This window comes from Cnephaeus nilssonii (assembly GCF_951640355.1).
Source record: "Cnephaeus nilssonii genome assembly, chromosome: X".
NCBI lineage: Eukaryota > Metazoa > Chordata > Mammalia > Chiroptera > Vespertilionidae > Cnephaeus > Cnephaeus nilssonii.
In genome coordinates, this window is record NC_137071.1 from 38,779,321 (window position 1) to 38,797,175 (window position 17,855).

Here is a 17,855-nt window from a genome sequence, read left to right on the forward strand (position 1 = left end):
GGCAGTGTCCAAGGCCAGTCTGGGTGGTGTTGCTGATGAGTTTCTAGAAGAGACCACTCTCCCCTTTAAGATGGCATGGGTTCCGTGCCCGAGCCGTGCAGCCCAGGTAGTGCCCGCAGCAGTGGTAGGTGCTCCCTGTCCAGGAGAGCCTGGTCTGCCAGCTTCTGATACTCCTACTGGATTTAACTGTCCCTCACCCACTCACACCCTCTCCCTCACCTCTGTCCTGCTAGCCACTATCTTCCAATCCTCTATTCTTAATTTTTTTGAGGAATATCCATACTTGTTTTCCATAGTGGCTGTACCAGTGTATATTCCCATCAGCAGTGAATGAGGATACCTGACTCTGTTGCTCAATGGATAGCACATTGGACTTCTTTTTTCTCTTCATTGTATCTATATGAGAAGATGGATGTTAGCTGAATCTATTGTGGCAATCATTTCACAATGCATGTAAATCAAACCAACATGTTGTACACTTTAAACTTATGCGTGATGTACGATAGTTATCCTCTCTAATAAAATGGTAATATGCAAATTAACCATCACTCCGCTACATAAGCCACGCCCACCAGCCAAGCTACGCCCACCAGCCAATCAGAGCAAGTATGCAAATTAACCCCAATCCAAGATGGCTACAGCCACAGAGAGCAAGGTTTCCCAGGTAACAGAGCAAGCCAAGCTTTCCATAGCCGTTGCAGGCCTAAGCCTCCACTCAAGCTACAAAGTTTCAATTATAGAAGGTAAACAAATTCAAACAAATGGCAGCAGAATGGAGCTTGAGAGAGCAGGCCAGGGTTGCCGGCGGCAACAGGGGAAGCAAAGCTTTCAGTACACCCTGGCCGGGCTCACCCGCTTAAGGCTACAAAGTTTCAATTGTAGAAGGTGAATTAACTGCCACAGAAATGGCTGCCCCCTCGCCCCGGAGGGAGCAGCAGGCTTGGCTCCGCTCCAGGCTACAAAGTTTCAATTGTAGAAGGAAAATAAATCCCAGATACCAGGGCCTCTGCTTGGGTTGCCAGGGGGCTTGGCCGGCCTGCAAACCACCACAGGCCTCTCGCTCAGGCCGCCCCATGCCCCAAGGGAACCCCCACCTGATCCGGGACACCCTTCAGGGCAAACCAGCTGGCCCCCACCCATGCACCAGGCCTCTATCTTATCTAATAAAAGAGTACTATGCAGATTGACCATCACTGCAACACACCATATAGCTGCCCCCATGTGGTCAAAGATCCTGCCCCCATGTGGACACAAGATGGGCACCACAAGATGGCCAGCAGGAGAGGGCAGTTGGGAGGCACCCGGCCTGCAAGGGAGGGCAGTTGAGAGGGACCAGGCTTGCAAGGGAGGGCAGTTGGAGGTGATCAACCCTGCAGGAGAGGGCAGTTAGGGGTGACCAGGCTGGCAGAGGAGGGCAGTTGGAGGTGATCAACCCTGCAGGAGAGGGCAGTTAGAGGTGACCAGCTTGGCAGAGGAGGGAAGTTGGGGGCAAACAGGCTGGCAGGGGAGCAGTTAAGCATCAACCAGGCTGGCAGCAGAGTGGTTAGGGGGTGATCAGGCTGGCAGGCAGAAGCGGTTAGGGGCAATCAGGAAGGCAGGCAGGCAAGCAGTTGGGAGCCAGCAGTCCTGGATTATGAGGTGGATGTCCGACTGCCCGTTTAGGCCCGATCCCACCAGGATCGGGCCTAAACGGGCAGTCAGACATCCCTCCAGGAGTCCCAGATTGGAGAGGGTACAGGCTGGGCTGAGGGACAACCCCCCGCCATGCACGAATTTCGTGCACCGGGCTTCTAGTCCATATATATAAAAGCCTAGTGACCAGCAGACTGGCCGACTGGCTGACCGGCTGGTAGCTATGACACACATTTACCACCAGGGGGCAGATGCTCAAAGTAGGAGCTACTGAGTGACAGCAACTTTGCAGAGTGCCCTCTTGCACTCCAGGACCCCTCGGGGGATGTCAGACTGCCAGTTTCAGCCTGATCCCCACAGGCAGGCCAGGCCGAGGGACCCCACCTGCCAGAGGGACCCTGCTCACTCCGCAGATGCCTTTCAAGCTGTGGCACTACCCCAGGTGTGGCCGGCTGGGGAGGGACCACGGGAGTTTGGTGTCTGGCCCGTCTCACCCAGTCCTGCCTCGGAAGCCACCTTCTAATTAATTTACTTTCAATGTGCATGAATCCATGCACTGGGCCACTAGTTTTTCAATAAAACTGTGGGAAAAAGAAATGCATATTATTTGGCCCAACACTCAGTTTCCTGAATTTGGATATTGAAAATATCCCTAGGTGGTTGGGGTGCACATTAAATTTTGAGAAACAGTTATCTAGAAAATTTGATAAGCAGTAGGAGAGTAGTCTGGGAAGAAAGATCATGAGTAAAGACATGGGGTAAGACTGAGAAAAAGGCATTGAGAATAATTTGGTAGAGTAAAGAGAAGTGTATATTAAATTCTATGGTGTGAATGTTTCTATCCCCTCAAAATTTATATGTTAAAATCCTAACCCCCAAGGTGATCGTGTTAGGAGTTGGGGCCTTTGGGGGTTGATTAGGTCATGAAGCCAGAGCCTTCATAATTGAGATTAGTGCCTATATAAAAGAGACCTCAGAGAGCTAGATCTCTCCTTCTGCCATGTGAAGTTACAGTGAAAAAAAAAAAAACACCATCCAGGAAGCAGGCCCTCACCATACACAATCTGTCAGCCCCATTATCCTGGACTTCACAGCCTCCAGAAACTGTGAGAAATAAATGTTTATTGTTTATAAGCCATGCAGTCTCTGTTATTTTGTTATATCATCCCAAACTGGTAAAGACCATAAGAGATAAGATTTATAGGGGCTTGATTGATAAAAGGTTAAATTACATCTATTATTATTCAGAGTTTTCCAATAGACAATTGGTTATATGAATCTATTTCTCAGAGGAGAAAATAAGACAAGAGAAATAAAAATATTTGAGAGTTGGCAGAGTGGAGGTGAGATTGGAAGCTATTGGTGTGGATTAAGTCTCCTATGAAGAGGTTTTAGAGATTTCCAGGTTGCATGTATTTAAAATATGAATGGGAGGTGAGAAAGTAGAGACTGTGAAAGTAAACTCTTTGAAGAAACATGACTATGCATGGGGAAGAATAATGAATGTAGGTAGGATTCAGAGGTTGGGAGAGGTTTGTTCTCTCTCACTCTCTCATTGAATATTTAATCTATGTTAAGAACTCTGCTAAATTATGGGCATATATTATCTCATTTAATCATTACAACAACTTTATGAGAGTGATAAACATAAAGTGACATTTCTGAGATTGGACAAATGATAAGTAGTAGAGTTAGGATTTGAACCTGAACAGTCCGATTATTTAGCCAATACACATAATTATTAAGCTATACTGTTTCCCAAAAAAAGAAAAAATGGGGGGTAAAGGAAAAATGGAAGTTAACTGATAGAGAAAATCCTTAAAGGATATTGGAAGACTTGGTATTTAGAAGTATTCAAAAGTAGAAGAGTGGGCCTTATACCCTAAGGGAGACATCTTTTTCTCCTGTGTGGGAAAGAAGATGGTAAGGATGGGCACAGATATAGAAATGTTGGGGGACTTTATAACTATGTGCTGAATTTAAAACTGCAAACCCATCCTCCAGCACTATCTTTTTAATCCTTGAATCTCTCTGACATACTATATATTTACTGATTTGTCTTGTTTATTATTTGTATCCTAATGAAATGGAAATCTGATAGCCTTAATAAACACAGTATCAGTGGGAAAATCATAGTAGAAGCCAAATTGAGTAGTTTGAGACAAATAAATGAAAATTAAAAACGAATACTGTCAATGTAGAACACTATTTCAAGACATTTGTAATGAATCATAGAAAGGAGGTGGAATAATAGTATTTGGAGGAGGCAATATCAATGGGAAACTTTTATTTTAGATTGGGAAAGACTTGGACATGTTATAGGCTGAGGAAGAGGAGCTGGTTGAGTAAGAAAAAATGAAAGATACTAGAGGGAGTAAGTCATTGATAGAGAATAGTCTTATGTGTGTGGAACTAATATCACATTTGAAATTACCCTTATTGAGGAGGAGATACATATCTTTTCCTTATGGAAATGAAGGTGGTAAAGATAGACATATCTTCACGATTGCAGGTACATTTGTTTATTATCCACCTCTTCCACTAGAATATATAAGAGCTTTGTCTATATTGTTCAATGTTGAGTCCTAAGTGCCTGAATCAAAAGTAAATGCATACCTTTTTGGTTAAATAAATGAATATTTATAGATATGTTGGCAGTTGGGAGAAAGGAATTTGAGGATGTTTTTCCCTGGTGATCACTATTATATTTTAAAGTAGAAATGGATGCTATCTGTGGGTAAACGAGGGTGTTGTGTAAGGGAGTTTTAAAATCAACTTCTAAGAAGTATTACAATTGGAAGTAAAATACTACCCAGAATTTTTTTAAGCCCAGACAAGGCTGACCTTTCCCTGTTTTGAGTTCCTGTTAATATAACATATGTCAGTCATGACAAGGAAGTTCACATCTCTACATGCCCACCTCAAATAAACAAGAAAAAAATGGTAATAAATTATCTAACCCTGAAACTTAAAGAATTAGAAAGAGAGCAACAAGCAAAGCTCAGAGTAAGCAGAAGGAAGGAAATAATAAAGATCAGAGTGAAAATAGACAGCATAGAGACCAAAAAAAATAAATAAATAATACAACAGATCAATAAAACCAAGAGCTAGTACTTTGAAATGATACACAAGATTGATGAACCTCTAGCCGGGCTCACCAAGAAACAAAGAGAGAGGACCCAAATAAAATCAGAAATGACAGAGGTGAAGTAAAAACTGACCCCACAGAAATACAAAGGATTGTAGAAAAATACTATGAACAACTCTACTCCAACAAACTGGACAACCTTGATGAAATGGACATATTCCTAGAAAAATACAATCTTCCAAAACTCAATTAGGAAGAATAAAAAAACTGAATAGTATGATAACTACTGATAAAATGGAAACAGTAATCAAAAAACTTGCAGCAAACAAAAGCCCTGGACCAGATGGCTTCACAGGGGAGTTTTACCAAACATTCAGAGAAGAACTAAAAACCTATCCTTCTCAGACTATTCCAAAAAAATTCAAGAAGAAGGCACCCTTCCAAGGTCTTTCTATGAAGCCAGCATTACCATAATCCCAAAACCAGATAAAGACAACACAAAGAGAATTACAGGCCAATATCCCTGATGAACATAGATGCTAAAATCCTCAACAAAATTCTAGCAAATCAGATCCAGAATTACATTAGAAAGTTCAAACACCATGACCAAGTAGGATTTATTCCAGGGATGCAAGACTGGTACAAATCTGCACATCAATAAATGTGATACATCACATAAACACATTGAGAGACAAAAATCACATAATCATAGCAATTCATGCAGAAAAATCATTTGACAAAATCCAACACCTTTTCCTGATAAAAACTTTCAACAAAGTAGGAATAGAGGGATCATACCTCAACATAATAAAAGCCTTATGTGATAAACCTATAGCCAACATCATACTCAATGGGCAAAAACTAAAACCATTTCCCTTAAGAACACGAACAGACAGGGATGCCCGCTTTCACCACTTCTGTTTAACATAGTACTGGAAGTGCTAGCCATAGCAATCAGACAAGAAGAAGAAATAAAAGGTATCCAAATTGAAAAAGAAGTAAAACTCTCCTTATTCGCAGAAGACATGATATTGTACATAAACTCTAAAGACTCCGTCGAAAAACTGCTAGACTTAATAAATGAATTCGGCAATATAGCAGGATACAAAATGGGACTACATAAAAATAAAAAGCTTCTGCACAACAGAAGAAACCATCAGCACAATAACAAGGAAGCCCACCGCATGGGAGAACATATTTACCAATGTTGTCTCTGATAAGGGTTTAATCTCCAAAATTTATAGGGAACTCATACAACTTAACAAAAGGAAGATAAAAAATCCAGTCAAAAATTGGTCAAACAACCGAAATAGACACTTTTCAAAAGAGGACATTCAGAAGGCCAAGAGACATATAAAAACATGCTCAAGGTCACTAAGCATCCAAGAGATGCAAATCAAAATGACAATGAGGTACCATCTCACACCTGTCAGAATGGCTATCATCAACAAATGAACTAATGACAAATGCTGTCGAGGATGCGGAGAAAAAGGAACCCCCGTGCACTGCTGGTGTGAATGCAGACTGGTGCAGCCACTGTGGAAGACAGAGTGGAGTTTCCTCAAAAAGTTAAAAATGGAACTCCCATTTACCCAGTGATCCCACTTCTAGGAATATATCCCAAGAAAACAGAAATACCAATCAAAAAGGATATATGCACCCCTATGTTCATAGCAGCACAATACACCATAGCTAAGATTTGGAAACAGCCTAATTGCTCATCAGCAGATAAGTGGATTATAAAACTGTGGTACATCTACACAATGGAATACTACACTGCTATAAAAAATAAGGAATTTGTCCCATTTGCAACAGCATGGATGGACATGGAAAGCATTATGCTAAGCGAAATAAGCCAGTCAGAGAAAGATAAATATCACATGATCTCACTCATTTGTGGAATATAATGAACAACATAAACTGATGAACAAAAATAGATCCAGAGACATAGAAGCATTGAACAGACTGTCCAACCTATGAGGGAAGGCGGGAGTTGAGGGGGTAAGAGATCAACCAAAGGACTTGTATGCATGTATATGAGCATAACCAATGGACACAGACAGTAGGTGAGTGAGGGCATATGCTGAGGGGTGGGAGTGGCCAGGGAGAGGTCAATGGGGTGAAAAGGAGGCTCATGTAATACTTTAAACAATAAAGAATTATATACATATATATGTATATAATTCTTGACATATGATATATACATATATATGTATATATTGTATGTCAAGCACTCAACACAGGGGCACGTAGTAGGCCTTAAATAAATATTATTCATCTCCCTCTCCTGTAATCTGATAGCATCAAGCATTTTATCATTTACTTGTTTAAGACACTATCTTAATATATCCCTATTGCATGCTTCTTGATAACATAGACCATGTCATAATTATTTTGTATTTTAAACCCCCTTCTATCTCTAACATAACAAAATTATGATGAAAATAGCAACATAAGTGAACTCATGTACAGTGTTTTGTAATTTGCAAAACCCTGTGACATAAATTATCTCATTTAATCTTTAGAGCAACATCATAAATATGAGGAAACTGGAGGTCAGAAAAATTTATTGGCATGTTCTAGGTTTCACAGGAAGCAAGTAGATGAACTGAACTCCAAATCTTGCTAGGTAATAGACCTAAATGCACACCAACTGACTGAATCTGTGAGATACTGTAGAAGGTGGATCTTATGATGGATGGAATTGGTAGACTAGTAAACTGAGTCAGAGACAATGGTAGTAGATGCCAGGACCTTTTAAACAATAACATATAAATTGAGCAGAGAATCTTATATGGGGATTAAATATTGAGTTTACATGTTAATTTTCATATTGCTGGGATATCAAAGAAGAAATGAGCTAATTACAATGACTTCTTTTTCCTTTCCCCCATTCTCATCCAGTCTGTATAAAGCAGCTGTCTTTTAAAAATACATCTCTAGTCATGTTACTTCCCAGTGAAATTATATTTATTTTCATTTATTAATTTGAGAGAGAGAAACATCAATTTGTTGTTCCACTTATTTATGCATTCATAGGTTGATTCTTGGTTCGATGCTCTGACCAAGGATCGAACCTGCAACCTTGGTGTATTGGGACGATACTCTAACCAACTAAGCTACCTGGCCAAGGTCCTGGTTAAAATTTTTCGGTAGCTTTCTATTGCACTTAGGATAAAATTCAAAATTGTAACATGTTTTACAAGAACATCTATGTTCTATCTGCTCTGTGCCAACCATTATAAACTTTCCTCTAGTCTTGGGTCAGCCACTCCATCTTTCTGTCAGTTTCTCAAATCTAGTTCTTTCCTTAACTCCTATGCATCCCTCACTCTTTGCTTATATGTCACTTCCTTCTCATCTAATCTAATCGTTACTTTACTTTTCCCTCAAAGTACTTACCACAATTTATAATTTTATATTTATTTATGAGATTATCTGCTTATGGCCTGTCTTCCCCATTAGACAGTAAGCTTTAGAATGTGAGGGCACACCTATTTTGTTTGCCTGTGTATGTCTGTCACTTAGAGCTGTGATTGATACACATTACATTTTGAATAAATATGCTTTTATTTAATAAATGAATCTGGACTTCTTTTGTTTTTTTTATTTAATAAATATTTTCCTTTTCTCAGAACCACCACTCCTTGCCTCGAGTTCTGTAGCCTCCCCCTTGCAATTAGTTCTGTTCCCTTCAAAGGGCCATTGTGTGTGTGTGTGTGTGTGTGTGTGTGTGTGTGTGTGTGTGTGTGTAGGTGAAGGAGGGGACTGTGGTGAAGGCCACAGTCCTTCCAAAGCCAGAACTCTTGCTCGAAAGCTCCCTGTATGCAGCAGGGGCCTGGCATCTGTCTGAAGTTTCAAGGCTCATATAGAAAAGCAGACCCTCAGGGCCCCTAGGCTCCTCGCAGCCAGTGTAGCTCAGCCTTCCCACCCAGAGACCCAGGCCTCTCCCTCAGCCCTGCTCTTGAGCACTGGGTGGTCACACACCAATCTGCAAGGCAGGAGCTCCTTTCCACCTGTGACTTGACTATGAAACCCAAACCCTCTGTAACAGTTTAGACTGCCTTTGACAAATGTTGCTTTTTTATGTAAAGAAAAAAGGTGGAATTTAGTTTTTATTTCCAAGATACTTCAGAGTTCACTAGTTCAAATTACACATAGAAATAAGAATACCTTTGGAAAGAGAAAGAGATTTAAAATATATGTCTAGGTTGGGACTGTAAAAAGTGCTGCATTACAAAGCACATCTAAAAAAAGTATATCTAAAGAAACAGTAAAACAAACTTATACATAACATAGTATGTAATAAATGATTTCAGCTATAAAATCTAAAACTGAAAGTCCCAGGAGTACAATTCTGAACTGTAGCCATCAGAGATAGATTTTGGTGTGATATTCTTTCTTCCTCTACAGAGAAATTTTTCTCAGTCAAGCATAATGAAATTTTGTACACTAACTTATTTTCACAATTTTGAAGAGATTCAATTTTGTCCAGGTCTCCACACTTTCCAATCACCATACTAAGAATTTTTTTTTTCAGTTTAAGCTAGTTTCTTGGGAGTCATAAAGATATGTCCAGAATAACCGGGACAATCATGATATATTTTGTGGTTTAAAATTCATTATTGGTTCTTTCATGCCACATGGTTATAGTAACAATCTGTTCAGTTGTTTCTTGACTTCTGTGGTGGATGACTAACCATACATCTTTGTGTATCTGCCTTTAAGAGGTCAACAAGGAATGGATATAACAAAAAAAATATGGTGTTGCAAATGGTAAGAGTTCTTTCTCACTCATATGTGGAATCTAATAAAAATAAATTGATGAACAAAATATTCAGAAAGATAGAAGCATGGGACAGACGGACAAATTTTAGAGGGTGGGTGGGTGGGGAGTGATTAACTGGAGAATTTATATACATATATGCATAGCCCATGGACACAGACAATAGAGTGGTGAAGGCCTGGGAGGGTTGAATGTAGGGTGGAGGGGGTCTATGGGAAAAAAACAACAAAAAGGACATCTGTAATACTTTCAACAATACAGATTAATTTAAAAAATAAAGAAGTACAAGTTGCCCATTATTAAATAGAGAGAGAGAGAGAGAGAGGCTTGCTTTATTTGTTTTTGACAGCAGGCTGTGATTTTTTTTACATTGTCCAAAATGTTAATTTTGGTCTTATTTAACAGGCTTGGAAAACTGAAAATGCTCCAATATCTCCTACAACCTAAGTTTATTCATTTGTCCCAGAGATAGTATTTCCTATGACTTTTAAGGCAGAAGTCACAGTTGGAAATTCAGTAGCTCCTATAAGTTTTATAATCTGTGGCAAAACTCTTGTTTTTACAACTACTTCAATTAGTTTTTTGGGGCCATTAGTAAGGTAGAACATAACTCATCAGATATCTCTAAATACTTCTAAATAGTCATGATGCAGGAGATGAACTAAAGTAGGAAGAATTTGCTTAATAGAATCTAATGAGGGAATACGGTACTTATTACAATAAAGATTTTGAAAGTGTCCAGGTAAGACTACATAAATAACCATATGCTAAATATTATGAATCGGGAGCTGGAAGTAGAATCAACAAGGTGTTTATATTGCATAATTCTTGATAACCAAAGCATTGGAATACTTTGCATTGTTTTCTAGAGCCCATACAGCTTATTCACTAATCTGTGACTGGAGAGATGCCAATAGAGCAATGAATGCTAATAAAGCACCTCCATCTAACCAGAGCCTTGATCTATTCTGATTCCCAAAACTGATACTAGAGAGTGCACCTAAGAAGATTAAAATTTAATACAACTGCAGAGAAAGGCACACATTTTGTAATCAAACCAGTCCAGAATATATTGTCCACGGAAGGCCATTTTCCCATACAAAGAAGTTTTCTACCAACTTGGGTAACTGCATAGATTTCCCAAAGTATTGCTATTTCTGTCTTTCCCACTGCCATCAACAGAATAATTTACACAACTCTAGTTGCTATTGTTTTTCTGTAGTAGAGAACTAGCTGCATCAAGAAAAGGGTTCACATTCCTTCCCCCTCCCCCTGCCCCCTGAATCTGGTCATCTTTCTTAGTTTTCAACAGTTTCATAATAACTTCTATACACCACTATCACATTTCTGTTTTGTCTTACCCTTTGTTCGTCAACCTGTTCAAGTGTTTATTTAGCTGATTAACATTATCATTGGCGGTCTTGTTATTAGACAATGGAAGAAAGCTAGAAAGAAGATAATTGTGGATGTAGCTCAGGTTTTATTTGTATCAACATCAAGGCTTGCAAGCTTCAGGCTAACACACCCTGGATGACTGAAAAATTATACTGTTAAATTCTAAACTATAGAAGTGTTTAACGATTGTGTTTTGATTTTCTAATGGTGTATAAAAAACTGATTTTAAAAAGCACTATAGAGTGGGAAAATGCATACATTTCTAGTTAAAGAGAAGATTGTTTAGGGGAGAATAATATCTATCAAAGAGATAAAAGATAATTTCAACAATCAATCACTATAAAAACTGAAAAAACATTCAAATGCATGGAGGCTAAATAGCATGTTAGCATACAATGAATTGGTTAACAATGAGATCAAGAAAGAAATTAAAACTTCCTATAAACAAATGAAAATGAATGCAAAACAACCAAAAATCGATGGGACACAGTGAATGCAGTCCTGAAAGGAAAGTTCACAGCATTACAGGCCTACCTCAAGAAACAAGAAAAAGCTCAAATAACCTAATGCTGCCACTAAAAGAATTAGAAAGAGAACAACAAACAATGCCTAGAGTAACTAGAAGGAAGGAAATAATAAAGACCAGAGCAGAAATAAATGACATAGAGACTAAAAAAGCAAGATGAAAGATCAATGAAGCCAAGAGCTGGTTCTTTGAAAAGATAAACAAGATTGGTGGGGATAAAGGGGAGAGATCAACCAAAGGACTTGTGTGCATGCATATGAGCCTAACCAGTGGTTAAGGACAACAGGGGGGTGGGTGCATGCGTGGGGAGGGGTGTAGGATGGGAATGGGGGGATGAGGACAAATATATGATACCTTAATCAATAAAGAAATTTAAACAAAACAAAAAAAAGATAAAAAAGATTGATGAACCATTAGCTAGACTCATCAACAAAGAGAGAGGACCCAAATAAATAAAATAAAAATGAAATAGGTGAAGTAACAACTAACCTCACAGAAATACAAAGGATTGTAAGAAAATACTGTGAACAAGTATCTACCAACAAACTGGACAACATGGGTGAAATGGACAAATTTCTAGAAACACAAAATAAAAACTGACTTCACAGAAATATACAAGACTGCAAGTAAGTAGGATGAACAACTACATATTTACATATTGCACAACCTGGATGAAATGGACAAATTCCTAGAAACATATAACCTTAAAACTGAATTAGAAAGAATCAGAAAACCTAAATAGACCAATAACAATGAATGAAATTGAAGCAGTAATAAAGAAACCTTCCAACAAACAAAACTCCTGCAATGGATGGCTTCATGGGTGAATTTTTAACAGACATTCAAAGAACTGACAGCTATCCTCCTCAAACTATTCCAAAAAATTCAATAGGAAAGAACACTTCCAAGCTCTTTTTACAAGGCCACCATTATCCTAATTCCAAAACCAGATAAAAACACCACATACAAAGAAAATACTGTTCAGTATCCCTGATGAACATAGATGTTAAAATCTGCAACAAAATATTAGCAAATTGGATCCAACAATACATTAAAAACATCATACGCCATGACCAAGTGGGATTTATTCTGGAGACGCAAGACTGAAACAATATTCACAAATCAATAAATGTGATATGTAGACAAACTGAATGATAAAAATCACATGATCATATCAATAGATGCAGAAAAAGCATTCAACAAAATCCAACATCCATTTATGATTTTTAAAAATCTCAGCAAAGTGCAAATAGAGGTATCATACCTCAACATAATAAAGGCCATATATGACAAACCTACAGTCAACATCATATTCAATTGGCAAAAACTGAAAGTGTTCCCCTTAAAATCAGGAACAAGATAAGATGTCCATTTTCATCACTCTTATTCAGCATACTACAGGAAATCCTAGCTACAACAATGAGACAAAAAGAAAAAAGAAAAGCCATTCAAATTGGAAAGGAGTAAGTTAATCTGTTATTATTAGCAGATGTACATAGAAACCTAAAGACTCCTCTCCAAACCTAATACAAAACTAACATCCAGAAATCGATGACATTTTTTATACACCAATAATGAACTCTCAGAAAGAGACACTAAAAATAATCCCATTTATCATTGCAACAACAACAAAATAAGCTACCTAGGAATAAACTTAACCAAGGAGGTAAAATACCTGTTTTTGGAAAACTATAGGACATTGCAAAAAGAAATAGAGGAAGTTACAAATAAGTGGAAGCATATATTGTGTTCATGGATTATAAGAATTAACATAATTAAAATGTCCATACTACCCAAAGCAATCTATTGATTTAGTGCAATCCCTACTAAAATACCAAAGGCATATTTCACAGATCTAGAACAAATACTCTAAAAATGTATATGGAACCAAAAAAGACCACAAATAACCGCAGCAATCTTGAGAAAGCAGAACAAAGTTGGAGGGATCACAATGCCAGATATCAAGTTATACTACAAAGCCACTGTAATCAAAACAACCTGGTACAGCACAAGAACAGGCATATAGAGCAATGGAAGAGAACAGACACTTCAGAAATTGACCCCTGCCATTATGATCTATTAATATTTGACAAAGGAGGCAAGAGCATACAATAAAAAGAGAGTCTTTTCAATAATAGTGTTGGGGAAATTGGACAGGTCCATGTGAAGAAGGAGGAGGAGGGGGGGGAAGAGGAGGGGGAGGGGGAGGAGGAGAAGGAGGAGGGGGGAAGAGGAGGGGGAGGGGGAGGAGGAGAAGGAGGAGAAGGAGGAGAAGGAGAAGAAAATAAACTAGACCACCAACTTACACCATACACAAGAATAAACTAAAAATGGATAAAAGACTTCAATGTAAGTTGTGAAACCATAAAAATCCTGGGAGAAATCATAGGCAGCAAAATCTCAGGCATTTCTCATAGCAATATGTTTACGGATACATCCCCTAGGAAAAGAGAAACAAAGGAAAAAATAAACAGATGGGACTACATATAACTAAAATGCTTTGCCACAGCAAAAGAAACCATCAACAAAATGAACAGCAAACCCACTGTATAGGAGCACCTATTCGCCCGTAATATATCTGATAAGGGGTTATTTTCCAAAATATATAAACAATGCATACAACTCAGCACCAGGATTACAAACAATCCATTTAAAAAATGGGCAAAGGACCTGAATAGATACTTCTCCAAAGAGGACATACAGATGGCCACTAGACATATGAAAAAATGCTCAACGTCACTAATCATCATAGAAATACAAATTAAAACTACAATGAGCCCAGCTAGTGTGCCTCATTGGCTGAGCATGGACCCATGAATCAAGAGGTCACTGGTTTGATTCCCATTCAGGGCACATGCCTGGGTTTTGCGCTTGATCCCCAATAGGGGTCATGCAGGAGGCAGCAGATCAATGATGTTTCTCATCAATGTTTCTATCACTATCCCTCTCACTTCCTTTGTCTCTAAAGATCAATAAAACATGAAAGAAAACTACAATAAGGTATCACCTCACACCTGCCAGAATGTCTACCATTAATAAATCAACAGGTGCTGGCATGTATCTTTTGATCTCTCCTTTCTTTTTTGATCCTGTCATTTTCAGTAGCATGTTGTTTAATCTCCACGTTTGCGTTTGTGTGTGTGTGTGTTTCTGTTTCCTTTTTGCAGTTGATTTCTAATTTCAAAGTATTGTGGTCGGAGAATGTTTGTTATGATTTCATTTTTTTTTAATTTGTTAAGGCAAGTTTTGCGTCCCAACATAGGGTACATTTGTCAGTTATGCTACCAAGGTTCCTCATGTTTTTGCAGGTTTATAGTAGTTCCTTAAATAGATTTTAGATTATACTTTCTAATAGTTACCAGAAATGTTTGAGTAATGATGAAAAAGCCCAAATTTTTCACTCTTGTACCATAATGTCTGATTTTGTTATAAAACTGTGTTATTAGAATTGCTATCTCAGGGGCTTAATTAGCGGTGTTTTTCTCCTTACTGTTTACAGTTTCCTGAAATCTGACTTCCTAGTAAGTAGAGTGCCTATTATACTTTTATTTTTGCCTGTTTTGAAATTCTTAACATGCCCTAACAATTTATAATGAAAAACATATTTAAAAATATTTTCGGAACTTAACAAAATCGTCCTAACATTCTGTTTGTGAGTATAAATAAGCAGGATTGGGCAAGAACATTTTGGGGGGAAAAAGAATAACGATGGGAACTTCAATTATCAGATATTAAAATGAATTTTAAAGCTAGACTATTTAAAATAATGTAGTACTGGAGTAAGAACTGACAGGTTAATCAATGGATAGGATATTTAGCCCAGGAAGAAACCCTCGTATAACAACTCACCAAATATTTATTCAGTGCTTACCATGGCACCAACAACATTTAAGGTGCTAGTGACACAGCAATGGACACAGCAAAATTTTTGTTCACATGGAGCCTACATTCTATTGGCATATATGCTATACATAAATATATATTTTCTTTGATATGTAATATATATATGACTTAAGTAAATATGTATGTGTTTAATTTATGAAAAAGTAGTGGGAAACTGACTCACAAATAATTGGAAGAAAAGTGAGAATTTTTCAACAATTAGTGTTAGTTAAATTAAATAGAGGAAAAGGTGTTGAATCCTTACTTTTTTATATTAACAACTTGTAGCCTTTATTGAGACTTTACTAAGTGTCAAATGGCAATTTTGCCTTATAGAATGAGTTAGGAAATATACCCTTCTCTTCAATTTTGTAAAAGTTTGTGTAGATTTAAAAATATTTCTTCCTTAAACATTTGGTAGGATTTACCATTGAAGCCATCTGGGTGTGTGATTTTAATTTTCCAGTTTCCCAATTATTTTGAGCATTTTTGTGTGCTTATATACTGTCCTTATATCTTTTTTTGGTAAAGTGTCTGTTTAAATCTTGTCCCCCTTTTGTATTAGGTTGTTCTCATTGTGTTTTAAAAAGTACTTTACATTGCCAAATTCATTTATTAAGTCTAATAATTTTTTGATGGAGTCTTTAGGGTTTTCTATGTACAGTATCATGTCATCTGCGAATAATGACAGTTTTACTTCTTTTTTTCCAATTTGGATGCCTTTTATTTCTTCTTGTCTAATTGCTATAGCTAGCACTTTCAGTACTATATCAGACAGGAGTGGTGAAAGTGGACATCCCTGTCTTGTTCCTGTTCTTAGAGGAAATGGTTTTAGTTTTTGCCCATTGAGTATGATGTTGGCTGTAAGTTTGTCATATAAGACTTTTTTTATGTTGAGGTATGATCCCTCTATTCCCACTTTGCTGAGGGTTTTTATCAAGAACGGGTGTTGGATTTTGTCAAATGCTTTTTCTGCATCAAATTATATGATTATGTGATTTTTATCTCTCAGTTTGTTGATGTGATGTATCACATTTATTGATTTATAGATATTGTACAATCCTTGCAGTTTCCTCAAAAAAACTAAAAATGGAATTCCAATTTGACCCAGTGATCCCACTTCTAGGAATATATCCCAAGAAACTAGAAACACCAATCAGAAAGGATATATGCACCTCTATGTTCATAGCAGCACAATTTACAATAGCTAAGATTTGGAAACAGCCTAAGTGCCTATCAGCAGATAAGTGGATTAAAAAACTGTAGTACATCTACACAGTGGAATACTATGCTGCTGTAAAAAAGAAGAAACTCCTACCATTCGTAATGCATGGATGGACCTGGAGAGCATTATGCTAAGCAAAATAAGTCAGTCAGAGAAAGATCAATATCACATGATCTCACTCATTTGTGGAATATAATGAATGGCATAGACTGATGAACAAGAACAGATCCAGAGATGGAGAAGCATTGATCAGATGCTCAAACTTCAGAGGGAAGGTAGGGGAAGGTGGAGGTAAGGGGGAGAGATCATCCAAAGGACTTGTATGCATGCATATACCATAAGCATAACCAATGGACGCAGACACCATGGGGGTGAGGGCATGAGCAGCGGGGGGAGGGGATAAGGACACATACGTAATACCTTAATCAATAAAGAAATTTTTAAAAAGTACTTTACATATTCCACATATAAGTTGTGTAGAAAAGAATTAGCATAGTAAACCAGAGACTGCTATCTAGGAACTAGGAAGGATTCCCATAATTTCCTTATAACAATGACTCACTATGTCTAAATTGTTTGTACATACAATATGGTTTATGTTGAATACCTGCTTTCCTTGTGGGAGTCTGGAATTATGGATGCCTGTGTATTCGGCTCCTTCTCACTTCCACCATACAAAAACCTGAAAAATTGGTACCAAGTCTCAATGAGCTTACCTGGTAGACAACATTTCTCATGTGTTGTCATATCTTGTGGCTAGAGGAATTAAATGGGACATCACTGAGAGAGACTTTTTGGATACTTTCACTTCATTTCCCTTAGACTTTGTCCCACACACATTTTTCTCTGTTGATTTTGCTCGCTATCCTTTCACTGTGATAAGTCAAAGATGTGACTATAACTATATGCTGAATACTATGAGTCCTCCTCGAGAATCACCAAATGTCAGCACAGTTGTTTTTGTTTTTGTTTTCAAATATATTTTTATTGATTTCAGAGAGGAAGGGAGAGGAATAAAGATAGAAAGTTCAATGATGAAAGAGAATCATTGATCAGCTGCTTGCTGCACGCCCCGCTACTGGGAATTGAGCCTGCAACCTGGGCATATGCCCTTGATTGGAATCGAACCCAGCACCCTTCAGTCTGCAGGCCAGTGCTCTATCCACTGAGCCAAACCGGCTAGAGCTCAGGGTGGTTTTAAGGTCCACTGACACACAAGTCCTTTATCAAATATGTTTTCAAATATTTTCCCCCAGTCTTCAGTTAGTATTATTTAATTTTGTAAACAGTGTCTTTCAAATAACAAAAAAACAATATTTTG